This window comes from Lactuca virosa, chromosome 9, assembly GCF_052849685.1.
Source record: "Lactuca virosa cultivar CGN04683 chromosome 9, Lactuca_virosa_CGN04683_v6, whole genome shotgun sequence".
Taxonomy (NCBI): domain Eukaryota; kingdom Viridiplantae; phylum Streptophyta; class Magnoliopsida; order Asterales; family Asteraceae; genus Lactuca; species Lactuca virosa.
Genome location: NC_136434.1, coordinates 217,462,750 through 217,481,470, shown reverse-complemented (window position 1 = coordinate 217,481,470; position 18,721 = coordinate 217,462,750).

Below are 18,721 nucleotides of genomic sequence, written 5' to 3'. Positions count from 1 at the left end.
CCATACTTGTTTTTGATCTGCGAGGTGTACCCCAGCCACCCTCCCGGTGGCCCACGACGGCGACAACAACCGTTTTGGAACGACAGCCACCACCTCACGGTGGTGGCGGTGATCTCCTTTGGTTCTCAGTCAAGCAGCAGCACACCCCGACGAGACCTTGCTCGGAATCTAGACGCAACCACTAGTTGGTGCGTAACAACGGCAACATCAGTTGAAGCAGCCACAATGGTGGCTATCGGCGACATAACAAAAAGGAAGAAGAATAAGGACGGCGGCGACTGGTCCCGAGCGATGGTGGTCGATGCAACGACAGGGAGATGGCGGAACAGAAGAGACGCGAAAGGGGGGGGGGGGGGATGCGGTTCCACCGGAAATAGCAACGACGACGCTCCAGGGTTAGTTTCTTCCGATCTCCCGCTGCCATGACGTCTGATGGAGGTTTCCGTCTTCAATACGGTGGCACAGCGGCGACTCGGTGGTAGAAGAAGCAAGAGGGTGGCGGCCGACCATAGAGGGAAGGAAAAGTGGCGGATGCTCCAATATTTAGGGTTAGGGTTGATTCCCGGTGACGCTGGGGTTATATACCTGGAATTACAAACTTTCTCCCATAACGACATATATAGTCCCTCCCTTCAGAAATATTTTCGAAATAAACCCCAAATTTACCCTTTAAACCCATTCTTCAGAAAACCTTACAATTTAAGTCCGTAATTTACCTTTTTAATCCTGCCTCCTGAAATCCTTTACAAATTAAATCCAACAGTTACCTAACAGCCCCTCCTCAACAATTCCTTTTCAAATTAAGTTCCAATAATTACCACGGAGCCCCTGCCTTCATAAGTATTTACAACCTAAATCCAGATTTCACACTTTTAACCCCCAAATTCTAATATAGTAACAATTAGCTCCCCGAGACCAACACATTGCTATATAATTATTGATTTTAGGGCTACTATGCATTCATTAATTTATTTATATATTTATTAAATAAATGGGGTGTTACAAAGAGGGAACTTCTTGGAGAAGTGTGAGATTGCTTGAAGCTTTTGGATCTAGGATTGTTGCATCTTGATCTACATTTTGGAGAGTTTTGTACTAAGTCATGGTATTTTAAAAAAATATTTACCAATCTCTTGTGGTTGTAAACTAATTTACCAAAACATGGTAAATTTATTTTTGTTAACTTTCACTTACTTAAACTAAATTAAATATATGTTAAATATCACGTAACTATCTATTTATTATTACTTATACAATATAGATTATTTTTTATTTTTATATTAAAATAGTAAATAATCTTATTATTATTATATTAATTATTTTTCTTATAGTATAAATCATTCTCATTAACTGTAGTGGTTTGATTGAGTGGTTATTAGAAAGTCACATACGTATTAAAAAATCTTGAGCTAAATCGAACAACAAATACGAAAAAATTGTTTTTTTCTTAATCTTTTTATCGTCCATGATTCATTTTATATTAAGCTTTATAATTTTTATGAATAAAATCATAACAAAACTAAAATATACATCAAAAGCTATAAATATAAGTGTAACTTGGATAAATATTATATAATCAAGCATCATTAAAATGAGTAAATTTATCGAAAATGACCAAAAACATGAATAATTCGTACTTGACCAATCACCATTACATATTAGCATGTTGTTTTCTAGGCTTAGAAGGTCATGTTTTTTTATTATGGCCGTCTTCTCTACACAATCCACAAATATTAGTTTTTTTTCCTTCTTTAATGTTCATTCCATTTCGTAACTTGTTGAGCGATGACGATCTTTTTCCTTCTGTTTTAACTATGAATTTGGAAGCATTCCTCATGCCAATATGTTTGATGAGGAATCGGGAAAACTCAGATGTCCAAGTAGTAGAATACTCAAAAATTGAGTAATATTATTGAATATATTGGCTTGTACTTAAGGAAAGAGAGGCACAAGCAATCAAATCCGATGTCCATTCCATTGTTCACAATTGCAAATTAGGAAATTATGTTAAAGTCCTCATTCTGAATCATTTCTGGTATGACAAAAGTCTGATTCATAGGAGGCAACAAATTGGAGTTCATTTATTGCTCTATCAAAACTTATTCCAGACAAAATCAACGAAACAACAATATAAGTAAAAGTTAAAGCAAATGTATAATATGACTTTTATTACCTCGATGTGGTGTTATATTCATGTGATATTTATTTCTATTGACTTCAACCTCTAAATATAGGTTAATGTTGCTTAATTCTTGATGGAGACTAAGCATATCAAACAATATCTCAACGTCATTATTGTCCTTCATTAGGAGTGGATATATTTCATTACCTTTCCAACAATCGATGGGTATATGCATATTACTTTGATATGGTATTGTTGCTTGTCAATCAATGTCGTAATATGGATTTGGTTGATCAGTTTGTTGAATTGTATTCCACATTGAACCTTGATTGTTTTCCCGTCACAATTTCGCCATCCCGATAACATAACAATGTAACTGGTTTTGATGTCATATTGATAAAAATGTATGAAGAAACGATAAACAAAATTTCAAATAACAAAAGCGGCATTGATTACAAAATCTAAATGACACCTACAAAATACAAAATCGAAAAAAATCACAGCTTATATGATAGTATGATATTAAAAATATGAAGTTAGTAACCCAAAAAGAGACAAACAAATACGGATTTATTGGGAAAAGTGACTCAAACACAATTAATATACAAGACTTGTTTTTAATTAAAAGAATCAATATGCAATTGCAAAAGTGATGTGAAAACAATTAATATTCAAAGAAAGTATTGACTAAAAGAATATGAAGCAATAAAAATATATGCGGATGTTAAACAAACTAATCAAAAAAACCAACGATGTGAAAGCTTACCTACGATGGTGGTGTTAAGCAGTTATAGGAAATTTCTGGCGATTAAAGATGGGGTTGTATGCCTATCAGATGGAGGCTGCGACATAGAGAAGACCAAGTAAAGATAGTATTAGCATCGTACGTTTCTTAGAAAAATAAGTAGGATTTTTATTTTAATTTTACATAAAACTACAATTACTTTGTAATTAATTTACAGACTACCCCATTTAAGTAAATACTTTTTCAAATTACTATGGTTATGTAAAAAACTCCATTTTGGAGGTATAAAGTTTCTATCTTGATGACTCTATGTGTTAAATCTAGTTTAAAGAGTATTTTGGGGTTCTTTTGGTCCTTAGAGTCATCCTTGTGAGTATGAGCTACTCCAAGGGCTTAGAATGTTGGATCTTGGACTTTGGGAGGTCCCTTGTTCATAAAAATGACATCTTGATGAGTTATTGTTGTGCATGCATGAGTTTGGGTGATTATTATGGATCGTATTAAGTTATTGGTCCCCTTAAGTCTTGAAAAAGAGTAAAGTAGCCAACTTTACGTGTTAAGACATCTCAATAGGGTCACATCCATGTTTGGAAGTAATCGTCTTAACCACTAAGAGCTTATTTTGGATTTTTGGACCCTGGAGGAATACGATGGGCGTACGCAAGTGTACGCTCAGCATAATGATGATTTTGTGCATCAAGAACTTGTACTTTGTGCTTCGATAGCGAGTACGTGGTGCGTACCTTTCTGGTACGTGGGGCGTACTCCCCAGTATGTAATTTTGGCCCTTTTTAAGGTTTGAGCCTTATTGGGCCATTGGACATCTGAATTTGGGCCATGGATGGACTTAGAGTTTTCTAGGAAGTAGGTTCATGATGGTTTTGGGGCCCAATCGGGTTATTGGGCCATAATGGGCTTTTGTTACTTTTGATTTGGGCCTTGGGTTGCCATTTTGGGCTTTTGTGCATTTGGGTTGGACCTTGGTTATGGAACAAGTAAGAAAAGGGTAAAATTGTCTTTTAACCTTTAGGAAGTTGGTTTATGGAGTGGGCCTCAGATTTTAGATTATCGGGTTAATTATTGATTAAGATTGTATTTATTGATAGTTGGTGCGAGGTTATCCGGTTCAGCGACTCAAGCAGTTATTTGGCAATCAGCGGACTGAGATGAGTTGCCTCTCTGTGTTTAGTGGGTCGAAGGCACCAATGTCGGCCCATGATTGTTATGCTTAGGATGCTGGATGTCTGTGTGACTCTTGCATAGGTTATGTGTTTGCATTTTTACTGGCCGGGGCCTGATGCTGGGCGGGGGCCCGATGACTATCTTGTATGTTAACTATCTTTGAGATCATTGCATGTGTTATGTGTGTATTTACCGGGTAAGGCCCGATGCCGGGCGGGGACCGATGACCATTCTGTATGCTATTTATCTTTGTGATTATTGCATGTGTTATGTATTGATATGCTTACCGGGCAAGGTCCGATGATGGGCGGGGCCCGATGACGGTATTGTATGCTATTGTCTTTGTGATTATCGCATGTGTTTGTATGATTATATATTATATGTGTCTATATGTATACCAGGCGGGGCCTGATGACTGACATATCAGTTTACCGAGCGGGGATCGATGCCGAGCGGGGCCCATTATATGTTTCATATGTATGGTATGTGGTATCTTGGGGAACTCACAAAGCTTTGTTCTTACAGTTTTTATGGTTACGGTTTCAGGTACTTTCGGTTCGAAAGGGAAGGGCCCGACTTGATCACAACGCATCCACCCATGTTTCCACATTATGATGATTTTGGGATTGTACTTTGATAATTGTTTTTTTGTAAAGTACTTTTGAATATTCAGAAAAGGAATATTGAATGTTGACGTAGAGATAATTAATGTTTTGGTTGAATTAAAAATGAAATTTTTACCTCATAATTTTGGGGTCGTTACAAGTTGGTATCAGAGCCTTGGTTTTAGGGATTCGGGCACATTCTCGAGTGTGACTGAACTCAAACTGGGGTATTGATAATTTTTCTTAAAAAGAAAACAGGTTTTAAAGAGATTTGAAAAAGGAAAGAAATTTCTTAAAGGATTTTTGGTAAAGACAAAGGGGGGTGTGATGCGTGCAATCGGTCGAACTCAAGTAAGTTTTTCCAAAATACCCATACAAGTTATGTGATATGATTTGACTTATGAATCTGTGAACTGCATGCTAGTTAGGGCTAAGGATCTGCTCAGTGTTTTCATGATAGAATGCTAGGAGAGATGCCTTTGTATGCCTATTGTATGAGCTTGTAGACTTGCATGCTAGTACTGATCTGTCAGTGATTGGATGGCCTGATTAGGTTATGCTTGGTTATGATTACTCGATGCTCGAATGCTACTTGCTTTGTGCTTTGTGGAACTATTAAGTGATGTGAGTTATCTATCAAGTGAATATGTTAAGTCACATGTGATGAGGGTTGAATAATCTGAGAGTGATGGATTTGACCCTATTGCGCAGCTATCGTTTTCATCTAACCATTGTAGGGATGAGTCTTTTATTCGAAGGATTATCTGAGCCTTGTTGCATGTGATGGTATTCATGAGGTGGTTAGCTGACATTATAGGGAGTTCTTCAGCAGTTGATGGCAGAGTGAGATCGGGAACCTGGGAGAGCTTTGGATGTGTTGTAGTGGTTTGTTTGCGTTGTTTAGCGAGTATTTGGTGTACTAGTTTGAGAAGGCGACTTAGAGGATTCAGGATGATTCTTGAGGAAAGTATGGATAGGTGTGGAAGGTAGTATTGGGCCCGTACTACTGAAAGAACAGGATCCATACTCGAATCAAGGGGAGTCACGAAGAATCTAGGAAGCCTATGGATGAGGATTCTCGGGTATGTTCTAATAATTTGTATGATTCGGAATGGTGATGAGCACATGTGAAGAAGGTTCGGGTTCTGTACCGACTCAGGTGTAGTTGTTGATCTGAATGATGAGCGGATGCTGGAGTTCATCTCGTCGGAGATTACCTGCGGTATTTTGGAGCAGACTCATGTGATCTTTGGTACGGTCAAGGAGGGGATTTTGGATGAGCGTCTGGGTGCATTCTGTGCAGAGGTTATAGTTATTGTTGGAGCTCTCACTCTTTCTTTTCGTGAGTTTCGTGCCTGTGGAGCTCTCGAGTTCTTTGGGGAGAAGGACCCCATTGCCAGTAGGAGATGGTTAGCAGATATGGCTAACGCGTTCAGGATGAGTTTCTGCCCTGAGGGTTCGAAGGTCATATTTGACTCATGTCTTCTGAAAGACAGAGCCCTAGATTTGGTGGGAGGAGGATGACTTCGCTTTGGGAGGCGAAGCCCTGGAGACGATGACTTGGGTTGAGTTGTTACCCGGTTCAGGGCCTGGTTTGCACCAGCTATGGAGGTGCAACAGTTGGCGAGGGAGTTTCAGGACATTCGCCAGGCGACTGAGACTATGGCAGAGATCAGTGCCAAGTTCCGAGAGAGAGCTTTGTTGGTTCCGCAATATGCAGCGGACGAGGAGATGAAGAAGGTAAGGTATCATGGCATGCTGAGGAATGTCATCAGGGAGTTTGTGAGTTTTTCTGGGGAAAAAAACCCTGAATGATATGATTTCTAGAGCTCGAGAGCATGACATTGATGAGCACCTCAGGAAGAGGAAACCCTAACAGACTCAGATTTCAGTGGGCCATGTGAAGAGGCCCAAGGCTTAGGATTCACGATTTAGAGGCCATCAAGGCCAAGGCCGTTATGCCAAGTGTGGGAGGACCCATGAGGGAGAATGTCGGGAGACATGCTGAGGATGTTTCAGTTGTGGTTAGATGGGTCATTTTAGTCGGGATTGCCCCAGTGGGTCGGATCTAATGTGCTTTCACTGCAACCAGGTGGGCCACAAGAAGGCTGGTTGTCCGATGTTGAGGAGTGGAGTAGTGAGTGCACCTGATCCGGTTACTTTGAGGATCTCTGGCGGTCGTGAGGGTAGGGCAGGAGCCCCAACAGCGAGGAGTCGAGCATTGTAGTGTCAATCAAGGGAGGCCATATTTTCATCGGAGGCTATTGTGGGAATGCTATCTTTTGCTTTCTTTTTTATTATTATCAGTATTTATATTGCTTTGGAATCTTGTTTAGGTATGGGTAAGTATCATCTTGGGTTTAGTTCTCTGTTATTGCTTGGGCTATATCATCAAGAATTTTTATATGCCATTTTGCATGCCAAGAGTCATTAGTGGGTCGTATCTTGCTGAGCGGGTTTCAGTTTGTTCGGTTTTTGTTTAGGTTCTTTGATAACGGTCAGTTCAGAGGTATTGTTTGGAAGGTCTATGGTCATAATAGTTGGTTAGTTCTCCAAAGAATTCAGAGTTCAGTCGTGTTGGAATTTGTTCAGGTAGGATCAACAGTCGTCTATGGAAGAACCTTTGAGTTCGATCACTACCATTGTTAGGAAAGGAGCAGTAACAAGGAGATGGTGGTGGCAGTCGCATGGGTTGTTTGGTCATTAGATGTGACAAAGGGAATTTCATAATCACAAAGGTTGAATATGGTCAGAATGTAGAGGTCCTTCTGGGAATGGGAAGTTGGAGTGAAGATTTGCCAATTCCGGTCAAGGGTTATAGTCTTTGTCACTTGCATAAAGGACTTAAGGTTTTGGTGCGGTATCATGGGAAGTGATCAGGATTATCGGGCTTGTTGATATTTTAGTTAATATTCATCTGGATTTTAAGGGTTGTGCAATCATCAAGATTGGCTAGTAATGGAACGCTAGCATTTGTAAGCTTAGGTTGTCGATAGTTTGAGTCGTAAGTTTGTGATATGGATTGGAAATTCATTGAATCTTGGGGATTGGAAGAACGCAGTCGAACCCATGTGAGGGAGAATCTTTTGGTCTAAGGGATTGTACAAGAAAGGATATCCGCGTTTCATTGCACATTAGTAGTGGCGCACGACGGGTATGTGGATGGACTCTGGTCGAGGGAGTTGTTAGAGCCTCTCTACCTGTTCTTGTCTGATGAAGGATTTGGGTTCGAAAAATGACCCGAACAGCTGATTGGGGTATAGTCAGATGCGAGATCAACTCTGGATGATTGTGGTTGATATAGTAGAGGTGTGGTAAGACCATGGCGGGGTAGTTGTGTCGTAAGACTGTGGGGTGGCCGTAGCATCCACTAGGTTGTCAGATAGTATGGAAGTGTTGTATGACTGCGGGGTGGCTGTAGCATTCACCAGGATATCATGTAGTTGTGGGAATTGTTGTAAGTTTGCAATGGGATCGTAGCATTCGCCAGATTGAGGTAGACCATCGTTGGGGTGGTCGTTGGTACGAAAGAGGATCGTCTCGTGTCTAGGGTAAGGCGAACAATATTGTCGGAGAATATCACCCTATTATGAGAGGAGGACCATTGGGGTCCGAGGCGAGGTTGGGCTTGTGTAGCTCTCGATGGGGTGAGACCCGTGGGTGTGGCCCGTTCGTTGGTATAGACTAGGTGAGACCCGTGGGCGAGGCCCGTATGATTATGGAAATGCAGGTGAGACCTGGTAGGGACCGGTTAGGTCAAGGAATTGGATTATGGTTTTAGTAGGATGACTATGTGGCCAGGGAGTGGCGTGGTATGGTGCATAGGCTAGGATAGCCTTACCTGTTGGACTCTCAAAAACCTGGTGGCTGGACCAGGTGTGAGACTGGTAGTCTCAGCGTTGGTTTGGAGATTTTATATCCCAATTTGTTAAATGGATGCAGTGGATCAGAAGATTTCAGGTGAAATACAAGTGTAAATCCTTGGATCTTTGGTTATGAGTTATGTACCGAGTTGGCTTTTGGTCGAGACTCTTGCGATTATGTTTCAGATTGGTTCCACCAGTGTGGAAGTTAGGCAATTGATGGGATTTCAAGATTTTAGCAGTATCACGTTGGATCGTCAGTTATGGGTTTAGTGTTTCGTTCAACACTAGAAGGTTTTGATCAGAGCGTTGGTATTCAGGGGGTGGCAAGGAGTGATTTTGAGAATGAAATCTAATTTAAGTGCGGGAGAATTGTAACGCCCTATTCCGAATCGTTTCCTAATGTGGGATGGTGACCGAAGATCAGGTATCATCGGTCTTTGGGCCTTTATGGAAGAGATTTAGACCCATTTGGGTGTGGGTAATGTGATTTAGATGATCCGGGAGTTCGGTTTGTGTTTTGGAGCCAAGGGGTATATTGGTAAAGTGTCAGTTCCGGATTTTATGGAAATTGGATTTTAGTTCGAGAAGTTTTAAGGCATGTATGAGTTGATAGGAAAATAGAGTTTCTCGTTACCTTTTCGTGGATATAAGGATCATCGGAAACGAACTTATAACGAAGAAGTCATGGCCTTCAGAAGTTTGGTGATTTTAGGGTTTAACCGGGTATGCGGGGCGTACACAAGTGTACGCATGGTGTACTAGTGAGAAGGCCAGTACGCGGGGTGTACATTGGCGTACGCTGGGTGTAATATGGAGATGATCGCGCATGCCTTATGGAGTACGCTGGGCGTACTTCAGTCAGACCCAAACCCTAATTTAGGCTTTTGGACCCTATTTAAGATCCTTAACTCACCACCAAACCCTATTATCTTCAGCCTCCATCCCTCTACACCCTAGAAACTAACCCTAGCCCCATTTGAGTGGTTTTTGAGCTTTTGGTGGTATTTCATGTTTTTTGTTGTTCATAGAAGAAGAGTGAACTTCTTGGAGAAGTGTGGGATTTCTTGAAGCTTTTGGATCCAGGCTTGTTGCATATTGATCTACATTTTGGAGGAATAAAGTTTCTATCTTGATGACTCTATGTGTTAGATCTAGTTTAAGGAGTATTTTGGGGTTCTTTTGGTCCTTAGAGTCATCCTTGTGAGTTGAGCTACTCCAAGGGCTTAAAATGTTGGATCTTGGACTTTGGGAGGTCCCTTGTTCATGAAAATGACATCTTGATGAGTTATTGTGGTGCATGCATGAGTTTGGGTGATTATTATAGATTGTATTAAGGTTTTGGTACCATTAAGCCTTGCAAAGGAGTAAAGTTGACAACTTTACGTGGTAAGACATCTGTAACATCCCAAACTTCAGAAGTATGATTGAGGGGCTTAAGTGTAAATTAAGGAGTCTACTCGACGAGTAGGCATGACTACTCGTCGAGTCGGAGCGGGTTTTGGCCACGTATTAAGTGACCAACTCGCCGAGTCAGCGGCTGGACTCGACGAGTTGGTGCTGGGAAGAGAAAACCCTAATTTTTGGGGATTGGCACCCTATTTAAGGGATCATTAGCCTCCCTTAGTTCCTTTGCATCCTCTTGAGAGCCTAGAAACCCTAATTCGTGTGAGTGAGCCCCATTTGTGTGTTTTAAAGCTTTGGAAGGTGTATCTTTGTAAGAAGAACTTGAAGAGCAAGTAACTAGGAGCAAAGGGCATGTGGGGATCTGATATCTACCTCAGTTAGCATCATTTGAAGGTATCAAGTCGTCACTTTTACCTCATTTCCTCCTAGACCTCATTTAGGTGAGATTTAGGGTTATTATGGCTTGGTTATGATGATATTGTGGGGTATGAGCTAGATCTGAAGTTGCAACTTCAGATCTAGACCCTTCTTGGGTTCTAGGTTCATAAAGTTTCGAGCTTGGTCATGAATGAAGCCTTCCTTGAGTGTGAAATTCCATTGTAAGCTTGGATTTGTCATTAGGAGCCTTTTTAGCCATGGGTGCACGTAAAGTTTGCAACTTTACGTGAAAGTCATGCCTTAGAAGCTTGGATCTGTAATTTGGAGCTACTACATGGCTTAAAAGAGTCTGTATGGCTAAAGGACTGAAGGAACTCGGTGAGTCGCAAGGTTGACTCGGCAAGTCCGATGAAGATTGTCGTAGACTCGACGAGTTGTATGAACAACCCGGCGAGTCGGTTGAGGTTTCCCCAATTGAGGGATGCGTGTGAAACTGTCGAGTTGCAAGAAGAAAAATCGACGAGTGGCTTTAGAGTTTCGATCGCGAACCTTAGGAACTCAACGAGTCGCTCTGGTGACTCAGCGAGCAGGCAAGTATTTCAAGGAACTCGGCGAGTAGCTAGGGGTACTCGACGAGTTGAGGTCAACATGGACTGTTGACCTCGACTGATGACTTTGACTTGACAAGAGTTGACCAGTTTGACTTCCAAGGGTATTCTGGTAATTGAGCTTATAGATATGGTCCCATTGATGGTTATAGGTGTTGGAGTCTGGGGCAGTGCTTTGGGAGCGTGATTTCGTGGTTAAGTTCGGCAGTTGCAAGGTGAGTTATCCTCACTCTATCGATTGGGTATAAGGCACCAAGGCCGGCCCTTTTAGTTGTATCTTGGTTATAGTATGCTACATGTGGTTATGATCTGTTAGATCGGTATCAGGATAGACAGTATGTTGTTATGCTCTTATGATCCGTAGGGATTGGTATGTTAGTGACCTGCTAGGTCGGTGCTCTGGTTATGAGAGATTGCTATGATTGATGATCAGTGAGATAGTTATGCTTGATACTTGTATATGTCAGTATATGTTAGTATGCGCACATGGTTATTTGTTTGATGGTTGGGTTGAGGCGGTCCTGCTTTGTGCTGAAGGCCAACATACCCTACGAGCGGTCCGGAGAGACTGTAGGTCTGTACGGCGGTCCAGTCATACCGAAGGCTCGGGTTAGATCCAGATAGATTGTAGGCCCTGCAAGGTGGTCCAGTCAGGCCGAAGGCCCAGTATGCATGTTGTTGATTATTTGTTACTGGTATGGTATTATCAGTGTGGTATTGGTATTTTGGGGGTAGCTCACTAAGCTCTAAAGCTTACAGTTTCAGTTTATTGTTTCAGGTACTTCAGGAAATCATGGCAAGGCGAAGGCGTGACCGTACCGCTCCTCATCCTCATGATTTTGTTACTGGGACACTCTGATGAATAATGTTTTGAAAACAATTTGTAAAACACTATTTGGTTTTGATTGGTTGAAAAAGTTTAAATTTGGCTTGGATTTTTGGATGTTACAACATCTCAATAGGGTCATATCCAAGTTTGGAAGTCATTGTCTTAACCATTAAGAGCTTATTTTGGATTTTTGGACCTTGGAGGAGTACGATGGGTGTACGTAAGTGTACGCTCAACATAATATTGATTTTGTGCATCAGGGACTTGTACTTGGTGCTTCGATGGCGAGTACACGGGGCGTACTCCCCAGTATGTCATTTTCGGCCTTTTTAAGGTTTGGGCCTTATTGGGCATTGGACGTCTGACTTTGGGCTATGGATGGACTTAGAGTTTTCTTGGAAGTAGGTCCATGATGGTTTTGGGGCCTAATCGGGTTATTGGGCCATAATGGGCATTTGTTGCTTTTGATTAGGGCCTTGGGTTGCCATTTTTGGCTTTTGTGCATTTAGGTTAGACCTTGGTTATGGAACAAGTAAGAAAGGTAAAATGGTCTTTTACCCTTTAGGAAGTTGGTCTATGGAGTTGGCCTCGAATTTTGGATTATCGGGTTAATTATTTATTAAGATTGTATTTATTGATAGTTGGCGCGAGGTTATTCGGTTCAGCGACTCGAGCATTTATTTGGATATCAGCAGACTGAGGTGAGTTTCCTCTCTATGTTTAGCGGGTCGAAGGCACCAATGCCGGCCCATGATTGTTATGCTTAGGATGCTAGATGTCTGTGTGACTCTTGAATAGGTTATGTGTTTGCATATTTACCGGGCGGGGACTGATGTCGGGCGGGGCCCCGATGACTATCTTGTATGTTAACTATCTTTGAGATCATTGCATGTATTATGTGTGTATGCGTTTACCGGGAAAGACCCGATGCCAGGCGGGTCCCGATGACCATTCTGTATGCTATTTATCTTTGTGATTATTGCATGTGTTATGTGTTGATATGCTTAACGGGCAAGGCCTGATGTCGGGCGGGGCCCGATGACGGTATTGTATGCTATTATCTTTGTGATTATCGCATGTGTTTGTATGATTATATATTATATGTGTCTATATGTATACCGGGAGGGGCCCGATGCCAGGCGGGGTATGATGATTGACAAATTTGTTTACCGAGCGGGGCTCGATGTTGGGCGGGGCTCGATACCGGATGGGGTCCGATGCCGGGCGGAGCCCATTATATGCTTGATATGTATGGTATGTGGTATCTTGGGGAACTCACTAAGCTATGTGCTTACAATTTTTATGGTTACGGTTTCAGGTACTTTCGATTCGAAAGGGAAGGGCCCGACTTGATCGCAGCGCATCCACCCATGTTTCCGCATTATGATGATTTTGTGATTGTACTCTGATAACTGTTTTTTGTTTGTAAAGTACTTTTGAATATTCAGAAAAGGAATATTGAATGTTTACTTAGAGATAATTAATGTTTTGGTTGAATTAAAAATGAAATTTATACCTCATAATTTTGGGGTCGTTACAAGTGCGGATGTGGAGACCCGGTTGGAATGTAGACGCCATGGACGCGAAAGAATCCTGGTCGGATGTAAATACCTATTTTTGTGAATTTTCAGTTGATCTATGATTATGTTTAGGTATAGATAAGTATTATGTTTTATTTGCTTAAAACGGATATTAATGTGTAAAAAGTTTACATAGTGTAGCCTTATGATTTGTAAAACATTTGAGTGAGAAAAATGTGAAGATCAAGCTTCACGGCGTGACAACAAAGATGTCACGACGTGACCGAGAATGATAAAATGAGTTACGTAAATGAGCAGTGATGGCATTCTACTTTAAAAGTGTCACAATGTGGAACGAGATAAGTCATGACATGAGAAAGTAGATTACTTAATATTATTAGCGACAGATTAGGTTTTGTTGTATAGAGGAGATGTCATGAAAGGTGCTCATGACGTGACCAATGGAATGTCATGGCGTAAGGACGGAAATCAGACAAAACAACGATCTGCGAACACATCATTTAGACCAAACACTCTCAAAACACACACTAAGGTGCGATTTCATATATTAAACCATTAGGATTTCGGTTCTTAAAGAGACTTGAAGATTAAAGCTTCAATTTGGTGGATTAAGGTAAGAATTTCCACTTCTAGTGCATTTAATATTGATTTAAGGCATGATGATGAGGCTAATTATAAAACCGTAGATAAAGGGATATGATCTTGAATGATGAAATTGTGTTATTGGTTGATGAATATTCATAAAAGGAATATTGAATGTTGACTTAGAGATAATTAATGTTTTGGTTGAATTAAAAATGAAATTTTTACCTCATAATTTTGGGGTCGTTACAAGTGCGGATATGGTGTGACATCCCCAATTTCATGGCCAGAAAAGACCGATTTGTTTATTCTTTGTTTTTAAAATCAGAGTAATCGTCTAAAGAAAACGGTTGCGAAATTTGTTCCCAAAACAAGATATGATAATAACTCATCAAAACATTTCTCAAAGAGAATGTATTTTCATTTAATAATAAAATCTCGGGATGTCATGTTCCGATACAGACACATAAGCATAAACAGAACTTACATTCAATTACACTAATGATTTATATCTCCTTTAAATCTCTCTGTGAAATATGTCTTCGCATCGATACCTGTGATACAAAGAAAACTGAGTGGGTCAGGCTTGGGAGCCTGGTGAGCATATAGGGTTTTCAACCCACAATAATACATTTATTATATTCAATCATCAAACAATCAACCCAAACACCCATCCCCATATCTCCTTTATTTCTTAAGGGTTTACCCTAAGAATCAACTATCCTTCATCCATTCATTTCTAAGGATTGATCTAAGGGATTGGCACGAAGTCCATTGCTGCCAAAGTTTATCTATCAGATACTAAATCCATAGTTATCAGGTGCTAACTCCATAGTCACCAAGGTTTACTCAATAGGCACGAAGTCACATCGTCACCAAGGTTTACTCAACAGGCACGAAGTCACATCGTCACCAAGGTTTATCAAATAGGCACGAAGTCGCATCGTCACCAAGGCTTATCAAATAGGCACGAAGTCGCATCGTCACCAAGGCTTACTCAATAGGCGCTAACCCCATAGTCACCAACTATCCCATCTACCCATGTTCTACCCAACATTTTCGTAGATATAAATACTTACACAGTTTAAATCATTTAACACCTATATAAAACATCAATTCCACGCCCATCTCAAATAGACAAACAATATATAACACATAGCACGTATTTCACAGCTAATACTTCATATTTATGTGTTAGAAGAAAGTAACTATACACTCACTTGATCGGAAGATGATCGGACAGCACTACGGCTCTTCAAATAGTATTCTTCGGTGAAACTGAAATATCTCCAAACACCAGGATTCTCGCAGGCAGAGCTTCGGCTCGGAAACTCTTTTCTTCTCGGGATCTTCGAGGCTTCGGGACCCGTTTCGGGTCTCGGGATGACACCGGGGCTTCGAGGGTACTTCGGGACAGCCAGAGAGTGTATCGGGAGTGAGAGAGAAGAGATAGAGCAACCAAATTCGGCTGACCCTTGATTTCTATTTATAGGGCTATTTTTCAGTTCTCACGTCGTGAGAATCAAGTGCTCACGTCGTGAGCTCGATCATCACTCGGTGCGTCATCGCAAGTTGTGTCTGCAGGCTCAGAATGGTCAATTTTGACTGCTCACGTCGTGAGCCCTAACACAGGCTAGGGTTTCGTGCCCCGAACTTCAGAAATTCATATCTTTCGCATACGAGCTCCGTTTTCGACGTTCTTTATATGCACGCGTAGGTGAGATTATGCTCTACAACTCTCGTTTAGACTCCGTTGGCTAATTTTGACTTTATTTTTACTATCTTAATAATATATTATTTTTAGCAGGCCGGGTCAGGAAAACTCCGTTCGAAATTCATAACTCCTTCATTTGAACTCCGTTTTCATCTGTCTTTTTATCGTTACGCTACTATTAACGAGATCTTCGATTCTCGTTTAGGTTGTGTCGGCTAAAAACCGCTCGATCTAATATTCGAATTCCGGGCTGTAGACTGCTAAGTCGAAACTTCGAAAAATCATAACTTCCTCGTACGAAGTCAGATTTGGGCATTCTAAGGCTAAATATCGCTCTAACGTAAATTCACTTTTTACGTCATTCAGCGTCGTGCCGGTTCTGTCGTGAAACTTCGACAGGTCATAACTTCTTCGTTATAACTCGGATTTCAACATTCTTTATATATTCGGAAACGTCGTAACATAAACTACAGCTTAGTTAAGATTACTCCTTCTAAACAATCTTTCCTCAAAAAGTCATTTTTGACGCTCATTGTCCTTAAATTGACTAGCCCAGATCTATGGGCGTTACAATTATCTCCCCCTTAGGATGATTATGTCCCGGAATCATTAACGAAATAAGGCTTGAATAATGATTCCAATCTTCTGACTTTAGTCAGATGCTACATCAAACTCGGTTCTCGGAACCACGTAACAAACTCATCGCAGTCAGACTCAATTTGCCATGACCGCTAGGGTCGGAATAACAACCATCTTACTAGTCATTACCGAAACAATGGTAATGACATACATGAATAAAACGGAATCAATTACTAGTTTCTTGGTAACCTTGCGACCTTCCCTGATCCAAGTGCGAGTCCTGTGCTTCTGGTAGTATAGATCTCTACTACCATTCACACCTACTCCTACTCGTCCCAAGTATTGTCTCGCAGTCAACCAAGTCACCATACATAAATCATAAAATCATTCAACACATTGGATAACAAAACCAGGGTTTATATTATTTCTTGAAATGATTACACAAAAGTTCAAGTTCACCCTATACTATGCCTCTAACACGCTATGCTTCCTGATACAGACATTATATATTAATATGAAGTCTTCATCTTTTAATCCTACCATCGTTTTCTGCTTCGTCGAGGAGCATGTGGAATGCCCTCGACTGTGGCGGTGCGTTTTTCTTTGGGCAGTCTCTAGAAATATGCCCTTCTTCGTTACATCCGTAGCATACCTTCTTGTTAGTTGCACATTTTTTGGCGAAATGCCCTGTCTTCCCACATTTGTAGCAGGTCGTCTCCTCGCTACAATTCCCGAAATGTTTCTTTTTACACTTCTCACACCACTTAGCTTCATCTCTTCCTCCAGATTTCGAGAATTTGGTTTCTTTGTTGATCATTGAAGATACTTCATGTTTCCTTTTCTCTCCAACTTCAGCTCTCTCTAGACCCTTTTCTTTTATTTGGGTCTCAACATTTTTGGCTGCCCAGATGGCGGCTTTCAGAATGGTTGCTTGCTTGACTATCGACCCAAAGTCCGCTGGTAATCCATTGGCAAACTTGTTAACCTTGGAAAGTTCAGTTGGAATTAGGTATGGAATAAGCTTCATCTTCTCCGTAAAGCTTGTAGCGTATTCAGTGACGCTCAATTTTCCCTTCTTTAGATTCTAGAACTCATTGTTGATTTCCAGAAGATGCTGCTCAGAGCAGTATTGCATTTTCAGTTGTACCACGAACTCTTCCCAAGACATCTTGCTAGCTTCCCCCTTGGGCATCGAACCAGCCAGCAACTTCCACCAGCTCAATACTCCAGATTTTAACAGAGGAATTGCAAGAGCTGTCTTCTGCCTGTTGCTACACTCGCAACTTTCAAATATTGTCTCCATCTCGGAGATCCTGTCCATAACTCCCACTGGTGTCGGGCTTCCAGATAGACACGGTGGTTTGGATGCCATGAAATCCTTATACTTGCATCCGCGACCATCGTTTCCCCCATCCTGGTTGATTTGCCTAACAATCGGTGGGTTGGCTTGACCAACAATCCCACTGAAGTTACCTCCTTCCGAGTGCCCTCCATTCACCTCGGGCTCTTCCACTTGAAGTGACAGTTCTTCACGATTCTGCCGAAGCAGACGCCTCGTCTCCTCCATCTGACGATCCAACATCATCTGAATCATCATTTGCACTCCAGCCATCGTCATTGGCTTAGGTGCAGCAGCTACAACAGTTGCTTGCTCAATCACTGGTGGTTGATTCCTGTTCTCGTTTGCATATCCAACTCCGCTTCTTGTTCTTGCCATCTTGATCTATACACCGAATAAGGTGAAATTAGATCCTCATTCACGGTAGATATTACGATCTTCTATATCACTCCGAAACGTTTACATGCTAGTTCTAATATTGTAACCATACGCTTAGAATCCTAATCACATAAGGTTTCCCGATCCGATCGGCAACAGACCATAGATCCGAACAAATAATATCATATATGGCAACATATAACATTTAGCATATAAAAGGATTTTAGGCATCTTTCCTAAAATATACTAGTGCTTGTGTCTAAAATATAACAGACACACACCTCACAATCTTCACTTAGCATTATAAGTTTAAGTCTAGAAATCCTACAAATTCCTAGTTCGCTTAAACTAATGGTCTGATACCAACTGTGGCATCCCCAATTTCACGCCCAGAAAAGACCGATTTGTTTATACTTTGTTTTAAAATCAGAGTAATCGTTTAAAGAAAACGGTTGCAGAATTTGTTCCCAAAACAAGATATGATAATAACTTATCAAAACATTTCTCAAAGAGAATGTATTTTCATTTAATAATAAAACCTCGGGATGTCATGTTCCGATACAGACACATAAGCATAAACATAAATTACATTCAATTACACTAATGATTTATATCTCCTTTAAATCTCTCTGTGAAATATGTCTTCGCATCGATACCTGTGATACAAAGAAAACTGAGTGGGTCAGGCTTGGGAGCCTGGTGAGCATATAGGGTTTTCAACCCACAATAATACATTTATTATATTCAATCATCAAACAATCAACCCAAACACCCATCCCCATATCTCCTTTATTTCTTAAGGGTTTACCCTAAGAATCAACTATCCTTCATCCATTCATTTCTAAGGAT